This window comes from Salvelinus namaycush, unplaced genomic scaffold (genome assembly GCF_016432855.1).
Source record: "Salvelinus namaycush isolate Seneca unplaced genomic scaffold, SaNama_1.0 Scaffold1937, whole genome shotgun sequence".
Lineage (NCBI taxonomy): Eukaryota > Metazoa > Chordata > Actinopteri > Salmoniformes > Salmonidae > Salvelinus > Salvelinus namaycush.
The window spans coordinates 27,501-40,000 of record NW_024058716.1 but is presented as its reverse complement, the minus strand read 5'-3'; the positions used below and the strand labels follow the sequence as shown (position 1 = coordinate 40,000).

The following is a 12,500-nucleotide window of genomic DNA, read 5'->3' as shown; positions in this document are numbered from 1 at the left end:
GAGAGGGAGACAGGGGAGAGGGAGACAGGGGAGAGGGAGACAGGGGGAGAGAGAGAGACATGGGAGAGGGAGAGAGGTGAGAAGGAGACACGGGGGAGAGGGAGACAGGGAATATGGAGAAAGGGAGAGGGAGACAGGGGAGAGGGAGACAGGGGAGAGAGAGACATGGGGAGAGGGAGACAGGGGGAGAGGGAGACAGTGAGAGAGGCAGACAGGGAGACAGACAGACAGACAGACAGGGAGATAGGACAGTCGCTCCACAGAGGACTCATAGTCATCGGAGTTCAAAACTGAACCAAACACGTCTCCTTAGATGACAGTAACAGATTCTATTCTCACTGTGTCTCTCTGCTGTGAATAACTTTAGTCTACAGTTTCTTCCTCACAAACACACTCACACACACACACACACACACACACACACACACACACACACACACACACACACACACACACACACACACACACACACACACACACACACACACACACACACACACACACACACACACACACGCGATGGGTTTAGTCTAGAGTTTGTTCCTCAGGAAGATGGACTGTACAGACTCTGAGTGCGTCCTAAATGACACCCTATTCTCTATACAGCCCACTACCTTTGACCAGGGTCCTATTCTCTATACAGCCCACTACCTTTGACCAGGGTCCTATTCCCACTACCTTTGACCAGGGTCCTATTCTCTATACAGCCCACTACCTTTGACCAGGGTCCTATTCCCACTACCTTTGACCAGGGTCCTATTCCCTATACAGCCCACTACCTTTGACCAGGGTCCTATTTCCTATACATTCCCTATACAGGTGAGATCTTGCATGGAGCCCCAGACCGAGGGTGATTGACCGTCATCTTGAACTTCTTCCATTTTCTAATAATTGCGCCAACAGTTGTTGCCTTCTCACCAAGCTGCTTGCCTATTGTCCTGTAGCCCATCCCAGCCTTGTGCAGGTCTACAATTTTATCCCTGATGTCTTTACACAGCTCTCTGGTCTTTGGCCATTGTGGAGACGTTGGAGTCTGTTTGATTGAGTGTGTGGACAGGTGTCTTTTATACAGGTAACGAGTTCAAACAGGTGCAGTTAATCTTGCCACTATAGGGGGTGCTGTTTCGCATTAGCATAATTTGCTCTCCAGATTAAACTGCCTAGTACTCAATTCTTGCTCGTACAATATGCATATTATTGTTATTATTGGATAGAAAACACTCTCTAGTTTCTATAGCCGTTTGAATTATGTCTCTGAGTGAAACAGAACTCATTCTACAGCACTTTTCCTCCCAGTGTGTGAGATTTCAGCTATCTTGGCCTCTGGTTCCAGATCAGTTTTAAAGTCCCTGTAAATCCTATGAGGATACAAACACTGCCCACGCCTTCCTCTAGATGTCAGTAAGTGGTGACAATTTGAATGGAGTCGATTGCGCAATCAGTGCCTGTATAAAACGGCAAAGACCGGATGTACCGTCCCTTTGCTCCCTGCGCCTGACGCAGGATGGACGTTGGACCTCCTCTCTTTCCAAGCTGTTGTTTAGCCACTTATATATCGCCGGTCATGTTTTTACTCGTTATTGGTGTTAAAAACATCATAAGGTAGTTAATTTAAACCGTTTTATAGCAATTTATATCCGTTTAGTGCGATTTTGAGGCAGTTCTATGTGACGCCCATCCAAGAGCTGGGCACGTTTCGGGGTCCCGGTCGAACGTTAGTGGGCATTTCGACGGACAGAGGACATCTTTCGACCAAAAGAAGATTAGACCCAAGAAAGGATACATTGCCCAAGATTCTGATGGAAGATCACCTCATAGTAAGAAATATTTAAGATGATAAATCGTTGTTCTGTCGAAAAATTTTAAACGCATATTCCGCCATTTTGTTTGGTATAGCTTCGCTTGGCGAACCCTGTATTGCACAGTAAGGATAATTTTAGAAATGTAATTCAGCGATTGCATTAAGAACTAATTTGTCTTTCGATAGCTGTCCAACTTATATTTTTTTAGTCAAGTTTATGAATAGTTATCCATGAGACAAGATCACTGTGAAAGATGGCGACCGACATTTTCAGGCTAGTTTTGCTAGTATTGTCATTGTATAACCACGTTTTTTTGTGGCTAAATATGCACATTTTCGAACAAACTCTATATGTATGTTGTAATATGATGTTACAGGAGTGTCATCGGAAGAATTCTGAGAAGGTTAGTGAAAAAATTAATATATTTTGGCGATGATAACGATATCGCTCTCTTTGGCTTGAATCAATGGTCGGGTAACGTTTGCATATGTGGTATGCTAATATAACGATTTATTGTGTTTTCGCTGTAAAACACTTAGAACATCTGAAATATTGTCTGAATTCACAAGATCTGTGTCTTTCCATTGCTGTGAGTTGTGTATTCTTAAGAAATGTTTTATGATTAGTAATTAGGTAATACACGTTGCTCTGTGTATTTATTCTAGTCGAGTTGTGATGGTGGGTGCAATTGTAAACTAGGATTTATACCTGAAATATGCACATTTTTCTAACAAAACCTATCCTATACAATAAATATGTTATCAGACTGTCATCTGATGAGGTTTTTTCTTGGTTAGTGGCTATCAATATCTTTATTTGGCCGAATTGGTGATAGCACCTGATGGAGTAAGAAACTGATGGAGTTAGGAAAGTGCTGTCTTTTGCTAACGTGGTTAGCTAATAGATTTACATATTTTGTCTTCCCTGTAAAACATTTAAAAAATCTGAAATGGTGCCTTTATTCACAAGATCTGTATCTTTCATTTGGTGTCTTGGACTTGTGATTTAATGATATTTAGATGCTACTATTTAATTGTGACGCTATGCTAGCGATGCTAATCAGTGTGGGGGGGGGTGGGGGGTGATCCCGGATCCGGGGTTGAGGTTCGGTAAAGGTTAATACAGGTAATGAGTGGAGAACAGGAGGGCTTCTTAAAGAAAAACTAACAGGTCTGTGAGAGACGGAATTCTTACTGGTTGGTAGGTTATCAAATACTTATGTCATGCAATAAAATGCAAATGAATTACTTAAAAATGATACAATGTGATTTTCTGGATTTTTTACAGATCTCTACATGCTTTGTAAGTAGGAAAACCTGCAAAATCGGCAGTGTATGAAATACTTGTTCTCCCCACTGTATATGTTTCCCTAACAGTTGGAAGAATCCTATTTAAAATGATTGACAGCTGTCATGGCTGCCAAAGGTGTTTCCACCAGGTATTAACTCAGTGGGGGTGAAGACACACTTCATCAATACATCTTCATTTTGTACTTCTGTTGAAAATGTTCTAGAATTTTACTTGCACTTTGAAAATGTTCTAGAATTTTACTTGCACTTTGAAAATGTTCTAGAATTTTACTTGCACTTTGAAAATGTGGAGCAGGTTGTATAAATCGAATAAAAACAATAATCTAATTGAATCTCTTTTTAGATAAAATTTTAAGGCAACAAAATGTGAAACCTTTGCAAAGGGTCGTGTAGACTTTCACTAGGGACTGTAGTTGGTTTGACATATCATTACAGCCAGGTCACCTGTGATACAAGTCAGTATTCGACGTCCATCCATGTCTGAGGACGACGGGAGATGACTAGAAAACGGTGTCTAGGGGCAACAGTGAGCGCTGTTACCTTCAGGTCGGTTGTCATGGACGGAGATGGCAGATGAGCGTAAGCATCTGACTCTGATTCTAAAGAGCCAAACGTTGCAGATTCAAATACAACAATAGAAAGTTGTTTTTGAGATCGTTGTTTTCAGCCCAAACCTTAATCCTAACCTTAATAATTCAGAGTTAATGCCTAACCTTAATAATTCAGAGTTAATGCCTAACCTTAATAATTCAGAGTTAATCCTAACCTTAATAATTCAGAGTTAATCCTAACCTTAATAATTCAGAGTTAATGCCTAAACATTTACATTTTACATTTAAGTCATTTAGCAGACGCTCTTATCCAGAGCGACTTACAAATTGGTGCATTCACCTTATGATATCCAGTGGAACAGCCACTTTACAATAGTGCATCTAAATCTTTTAAGGGGGGGGGGGGGGGGGAGGGGGGTTAGAAGGATTACTTTATCCTATCCTATCCTAGGTATTCCTTGAAGAGGTGGGGTTTCAGGTGTCTCCGGAAGGTGGTGATTGACTCCGCTGACCTGGCGTCGTGAGGGAGTTTGTTCCACCATTGGGGTGCCAGAGCAGCGAACAGTTTTGACTGGGCTGAGCGGGAACTGTACTTCCTCAGAGGTAGGGAGGCGAGCAGGCCAGAGGTGGATAAACGTAACCTTAAACATGGATGAACATCTAATTCGGCCATGAGACTGAGACAGCTAGTGTGTGTGTGTGTGTGTGTGTGTGTGTGTGTGTGTGTGTGTGTGTGTGTGTGTGTGTGTGTGTGTGTGTGTGTGTGTGTGTGTCATTACATTCTAGCAGCTATGTTATTAACAAACCCAGTGGGAACATTCTCGATAGGGAGACACTATGTTATAATACAACACTCTCCACCCCCATCTCTCTCTCTCTCCACCCCATCTCTCTCTCTCTCTCTCTCTCTCTCTCTCTCCACCCCCATCTCTCTCTCTCTCTCTCTCTCTCCACCCCATCTCTCTCTCTCTCTCTCTCTCTCTCTCTCTCTCTCTCTCTCTCTCTCTCTCTCTCTCTCTCTCTCTCTCTCTCTCTCTCTCTCTCTCTCTCTCTCTCTCTCTCTCTCTCTCTCTCTCTCTCTCTCTCTCTCTCTCGTGAGTGTGTGTGTGTGATGATTAACTGAGCTTCGACTCCTGGAGACAACCCAAACCCTGTTCCTGATGTTACACATCGCAGACATAGCAATCCTTCCACCTCTCTCCCTCTCTCTAGACAGACATAGCAATCCTTCCACCTCTCTCTCTCCCTCTCTAGACAGACATAGCAATCCTTCCACCTCTCTATCTCTCTCTAGACAGACATAGCAATCCTTCCACCTCTCTCCCTCTCTCTAGACAGACATAGCAATCCTTCCACCTCTCTCTCTCCCTCTCTAGACAGACATAGCAATCCTTCCACCTCTCTATCTCTCTCTCTCTCCCTCCTTTCATTTGTCTAAAGCAGAGCTGTTTGTCATTATGTCTGAGACCATGTGATTTTAGTTATAAACTCATTAACACACTCTGTCCTGTCCAGCCAAGCAGTCAGCTGACACAGGTCAACGTCTGGTTCATAAGGTCGTCACGGCTACCGTTACAAAATGGATGGTAAAAATCTGCTGCTTTAAAAACGTAGGTGTCCTTGTGTGAGCCAGAATGATCTACAGGACACTAGTCTATCTCCTGTTTCTGTAGCGTGAGGCAGCTTGATGTACCAGTACACCCTCTGGACAGGACACTAGTCTATCTCCTGTTTCTGTAGCGTGAGGCAGCTTGATGTACCAGTACACCCTCTGGACAGGACACTAGTCTATCTCCTGTTTCTGTAAGGTGAGGCAGCTTGATGTACCAGTACACCCACTGGACAGGACACTAGTCTATCTCCTGTTTCTGTAGCGTGAGGCAGCTTGATGTACCAGAACACCCTCTGGACAGGACACTAGTCTATCTCCTGTTTCTGTAGGGTGAGGCAGCTTGATGTACCAGTACACTCCCTGGACAGGACACTAGTCTATCTCCTGTTTCTGTAGGGTGAGGCAGCTTGATGTACCAGTACACCCTCTGGACAGGACACTAGTCTATCTCCTGTTTCTGTAGGGTGAGGCAGCTTGATGTACCAGTACACCCCCTGGACAGGACACTAGTCTATCTCCTGTTTCTGTAAGGTGAGGCAGCTTGATGTACCAGTACACCCCCTGGACAAGATGCTAGTAAATCGCAGGGCCTTTCTGCTGCTAACTAAAGAGTAGACTATTCAAGAGAGACTTCTTATTAGCCTCTTGATATGCAGTCAGATGCAGTGTTTGAGCTATGGACTCTCAGGTGTGTGTTGCATTCAAATGTTTCCCTCCCTACTGTTGTTACACTCAAATGAGTCCCATATATTCAAACAACCAGACCCTGACAGTTCCCTCTGACCCATATCAGACTGGAATGGTCAGAAAGAACTGGTTTGAACTGGCCTGGTTGCTGAGGTGTCCTAGTTCCTCTTTAACCTTTGACCTATACTGCTGCTGTCAACATTGGAACAAAATGGCCACCAGTAGCTGTAGTAGCCTATCACCTATCACCTCACTGACTTTAGTAGGCAATCACCTCTCACCTCACTGACTCCAGTAGCCAATCACCAATCATGTCACTGACCAGTTTAATTGAATTTTATTTTACTTATTTGACCATTTTAAGCACAATACAACCACACATGTGGATACAATACAATGTGATTAAAATAATTGAGGATGACACAAAAAAAGCGTAAGAAATGTATTTCCATTGTGGTATAATATACACAAGATAATAACATGAAAACAAAATGAGTCCGAAATACACCTCATCAACAGGAAGGAAACAGTAAAAGGAATTAAATAGATTTCCAAGTTATGTTCAATGATACAATTATACATAATTTTAGCCTGTGCAGTTTTAAAGCATTTTGCCATTAAACCATTTCTTAAGGTTTATGTTAAAACTACTCAGCATAGGGATGGTTGTATATGGTTTGTACACCTTTCTGTTCCTCTGCACCAGGAAAGAGCTTTTTCCAGCCCCCCTCCGCTGGCACAGCGGTCTGATATTGGCAACACGGGTTCTGGTGTGATGGCTATAACCAGAAGGGTAACTAGGGGAAAGGTCATGTATAGGTTTAGAAAACATGTTGGTTCCACACCACCCGGAGATCAACAGGATGACAGGTCACTTCCCTGGAATGATGAGGACCAGTGGGCGTCCAATAAGGCTGAGCGGCAGTAGAATTGTAATCAGTCTGTTTTGGGCCGTTTGAAGTTTGTCCTTCAGATGTTCTGCATCACTCGTCATGGTTTACACATTACACAAAGATTGTCCCATAATGCTTTACTACGTACAGACATGATCCGATAATGCTTTACTGTGTACAGACATTATACCATAATGCTTTACTACGAACAGACATTATCCCATAATGCTTTACTACGAACAGACATTATCCCATAATGCTTTACTACGTACAGACATTATCCCATAATGCTTTACTGCATACAGACATTATCACATAATGCTTTACTACGAACAGACATTATCCCATAATGCTTTACTGCGTACAGACATTATCACATAATGCTTTACTGCGTACAGACATTATCCCATAATGCTTTACTGCGCACAGACATTATCCCATAATGCTTTACTGCGTACAGACATTATCCCACAATGCTTTACTGTGTACAGACATTATCCCATAATGCTTTACTGCGTACAGACATTATCCTATAATGCTTTACTACGTACAGACATTATCCCATAATGCTTTACTGCGTACAGACATGATCCCATAATGTTTTACTGCATACAGACATTATCCCATAATGCTTTACTGCGTACAGACATTATCCCATAATGCTTTACTGCGTACAGACATTATCCTATAATGTTTAACTGGATATATATTAACCCATAATATTTTACACACACACACACACACACACACACACACACACACACACACACACACACACACACACACAGTCAGCCAGCCAGCCAGTCAGCCAGTCAGCCAGCCAGCCAGCCAGCCAGTCAGCCAGCCAGTCTGCCAACCAGTTTGCCAGCCAGCCAGCCAGTAAAGAGAGCATAATGGAAAACACCTGGAGGGAAGTGGAGGGAGGGAGGGAGGGAGGGAGGGAGGGAGGGAGAGAGAGAGAGAGAGAGAGAAAGAAAGAAAGAAAGAAAGAAAGAAAGAAAGAAAGAAAGAAAGAAAGAAGAAAGAAAGAAAGAAAGAAAGAAAGAAAGAAAGAAAGAAAGAAAGAAATAGACAGTAACACAATAAGACCCAACCAAAGCATGAGAAAACAAAAAGATAACTATTTGACACTGGAAATAATTAAACAAAAAGCCTCAGCAAACTAGAATGCTATTTGGCCCTAAACAGAGAGTACACAGAGGCAGAATACCTGACCACTGTGACTGACCCAAACTTAAGGAAATCTTTGACTATGTACAGACTCCTATTGGGAAAGGCAGAGAAGACAGGCTATGTGAACACTGCCCACAAATTGAGATGGAAACAGCTGCACTTCCTAACCTCCTGCCAAATGTACGACCATTTTAGAGACATATTTCCCCCAGATTACACAGATCCACAAAGGATTTGAAAACAAATGAAACTTTGATAAACTGTGTGCAATCACAGCAGGAAGATGTGTGTCTCATTTCCGTGAGAAAAGGGTAACCAGTGGAGCCCAAACACTATTATAAATAACACTAGTATGTATCTGTTCATTTAGATGGCTGGACGACCGTGGAATATAAAGCAACAGGTCTTTCTCAAGCAGTACGAAGGGCTACATGACCTTGTAGTGGAATATAAAGCTACAGGTCTTTCTCAAGCAGTACGAAGGGCTACATGACCGTGGAATATAAAGCTACATGTCTTTCTCAAGCAGTACGAAGGGCTACATGACCTTGTAGTGGAATATAAAGCAACAGGTCTTTCTCAAGCAGTACGAAGGGCTACATGACCGTGGAATATAAAGCTACAGGTCTTTCTCAAGCAGTACGAAGGGCTACATGACCTTGTAGTGGAATATAAAGCAACAGGTCTTTCTCAAGCAGTACGAAGGGCTACATGACCGTGGAATATAAAGCTACATGTCTTTCTCAAGCAGTACGAAGGGCTACATGACCTTGTAGTGGAATATAAAGCAACAGGTCTTTCTCAAGCAGTACGAAGGGCTACATGACATTGTAGTGGAATATAAAGCTCCAGGTCTTTCTCAAGCAGTACGAAGGGCTACATGACCTTGTAGTGGAATATAAAGCTACAGGTCTTTCGCAAGCAGTACGAAGGGCTACATGACCGTGGAATATAAAGCTACAGGTCTTTCTCAAGCAGTACGAAGGGCTAGAGGACCTTGTCGTGGAATATAAAGCTACAGGTCTTTCTCAAGCAGTACAAAGGGCTACATGACCTTGTAGTGGAATATAAAGCTACAGGTCTTTCTCAAGCAGTACGGAGGGCTACATGACCTTGTAGTGGAATATAAAGCTACAGGTCTTTCTCAAGCAGTATGAAGGGCTACATGACCGTGGAATATAAAGCAACAGGTCTTTCTCAAGCAGTAAGAAGGGCTAGAGGACCTTGTCGTGGAATATAAAGCAACAGGTCTTTCTCAAGCAGTACGAAGGGCTAGAGGACCTTGTCGTGGAATATAAAGCAACAGGTCTTTCTTAAGCAGTACGAAGGGCTACATGACCTTGTAGTGGAATATAAAGCCACAGGTCTTTCTCAAGCAGTATGAAGGGCTACATGACCGTGGAATATAAAGCTACAGGTCTTTCTCAAGCAGTACGAAGGGCTACATGACCGTGGAATATAAAGCTACAGGTCTTTCTCAAGCAGTACGAAGGGCTACATGACCTTGTAGTGGAATATAAAGCAAAAGGTCTTTCTCAAGCAGTACGAAGGGCTACGTGACCTTGTAGTGGAATATAAAGCAACAGGTCTTTCTCAAGCAGCACGAAGGGCTACATGACCTTGTAGTGGAATATAAAGCTACAGGTCTTTCTCAAGCAGTACGAAGGGCTACATGACCTTGTAGTGGAATATAAAGCTACAGGTCTTTCTCAAGCAGTACGAAGGGCTACATGACCGTGGAATATAAAGCAACAGGTCTTTCTCAAGCAGCGTGGAGGTGGAAGCTAGCGGTGCGTTAAAACAACGACAACTTCACCGTCACAAGAGAGCGACGTCAAAGGTCATGAGCAAAACCAGATGACGATATTAGAAAGACGAGGTTTGGAAACATGGTAGCGATCGACCCCGTCCAGACCTGTTTGGATAACGCCTTGTGCCATTCGGAGATGCACTGTAGTCTACTATGTAACTTAACCTGTTCCTGCTGTGTGCATCAGGGCCTAAGAGTCATTCTGATTTCTACTGATCGTTTGTATTTTGCACAACGCATCCTGACACTCGGCTCGTTTGTGACATTTATAGCGATGGGAGAGATTCTCTGAACATCTATGTAAACGGCTGTGGACAAGTCGAGGTTAACGGGACAGGAAGACAACCAGTCTTGAATGGCTGGATAACAACAGTAGGCTGTAACTATGAGAGTAGAACATTACTGACTGTTACTATGGGAGCAGAACATTACTGACTGTTACTATGAGAGCAGAACATTATTGGCTGTAACTATGAGAGCAGAACATTACTGACTGTTACTATGAGAGCAGAACATTATTGACTGTAACTATGAGAGCAGAACATTATTGACTGTAACTATGAGAGTAGAACATTATTGACTGTTACTATGAGAGCAGAACATTATTGACTGTTACTATGAGAGTAGAACATTATTGACTGTTACTATGAGAGCAGAACATTATTGATTGTAACTATGAGAGCAGAACATTATTGACTGTAACTATGAGAGCAGAACATTATTGACTGTAACTATGAGAGTAGAACATTATTGACTGTAACTATGAGAGTAGAACATTATTGACTGTAACTATGAGAGTAGAACATTATTGACTGTAACTATGAGAGTAGAACATTATTGACTGTAACTATGAGAGTAGAACATTATTGACTGTAACTATGAGAGTAGAACATTATTGACTGTAACTATGAGAGTAGAACATTATTGGCTGTAACTATGAGAGCAGAACATTACTGACTGTTACTATGAGAGCAGAACATTATTGACTGTAACTATGAGAGCAGAACATTATTGACTGTAACTATGAGAGCAGAACATTATTGACTGTTACTATGAGAGCAGAACATTATTGACTGTTACTATGAGAGTAGAACATTATTGACTGTTACTATGAGAGCAGAACATTATTGATTGTAACTATGAGAGCAGAACATTATTGACTGTTACTATGAGAGCAGAACATTATTGACTGTAACTATGAGAGCAGAACATTATTGACTGTAACTATGAGAGCAGAACATTATTGACTGTAACTATGAGAGTAGAACATTATTGACTGTAACTATGAGAGTAGAACATTATTGACTGTAACTATGAGAGTAGAACATTATTGACTGTAACTATGAGAGTAGAACATTATTGACTGTAACTATGAGAGTAGAACATTATTGACTGTAACTATGAGAGTAGAACATTATTGACTGTTACTATGAGAGTAGAACATTATTGACTGTAACTATGAGAGCAGAACATTATTGACTGTTACTATGAGAGTAGAACATTATTGACTGTAACTATGAGAGTAGAACATTATTGACTGTAACTATGAGAGCAGAACATTATTGACTGTTACTATGAGAGCAGAACATTATTGACTGTTACTATGAGAGCAGAACATTATTGACTGTAACTATGAGAGCAGAACATTATTGACTGTTACTATGAGAGCAGAACATTATTGACTGTAACTATGAGAGTAGAACATTATTGGCTGTAACTATGAGAGCAGAACATTATTGACTGTAACTATGAGAGCAGAACATTATTGACTGTAACTATGAGAGCAGAACATTATTGACTGTTACTATGAGAGCAGAACATTACTGACTGTAGAACATTATTGACTGTAACTATGAGAGCAGAACATTATTGACTCTTACTATGAGAGTAGAACATTATTGACTGTAGAACATTATTGTCTGTTACTATGAGAGCAGAACATTATTGACTGTAGAACATTATTGACTGTAACTATGAGAGTAGAACATTATTGGCTGTAGAACATTATTGACTGTAACTATGAGAGCAGAACATTATTGACTCTTACTATGAGAGTAGAACATTATTGACTGTAGAACATTATTGACTGTAGAACATTATTGACTGTTACTATGAGAGTAGAACATTATTGACTGTTACTATGAGAGCAGAACATTATTGACTGTTACTATGAGAGTAGAACATTATTGACTGTAACTATGAGAGCAGAACATTATTGGCTGTAACTATGAGAGTAGAACATTATTGACTGTAGAACATTATTGACTGTTACTATGAGAGCAGAACATTATTGACTGTTACTATGAGAGCAGAACATTATTGACTGTAACTATGAGAGTAGAACATTATTGACTGTAACTATGAGAGCAGAACATTATTGACTGTAACTATGAGAGTAGAACATTATTGACTGTAACTATGAGAGCAGAACATTATTGGCTGTAACTATGAGAGTAGAACATTATTGACTGTAACTATGAGAGTAGAACATTATTGACTGTAACTATGAGAGTAGAACATTATTGACTGTAACTATGAGAGTAGAACATTATTGACTGTAACTATGAGAGTAGAACATTATTGGCTGTAACTATGAGAGTAGAACATTATTGGCTGTAACTATGAGAGTAGAACATTATTGGCTGTAACTATGAGAGTAGAA

General features: G+C 41.2%; 1 long non-coding RNA gene across 1 annotated transcript in view; it reads right to left on the bottom strand.

The window, feature by feature from the left end:
- LOC120037858 overlaps positions 1-12,500 on the bottom strand; it is a 35,132-nt gene that overhangs the window by 6,021 nt on the left and 16,611 nt on the right. The gene's annotated exons all lie outside the window — the stretch shown is intronic.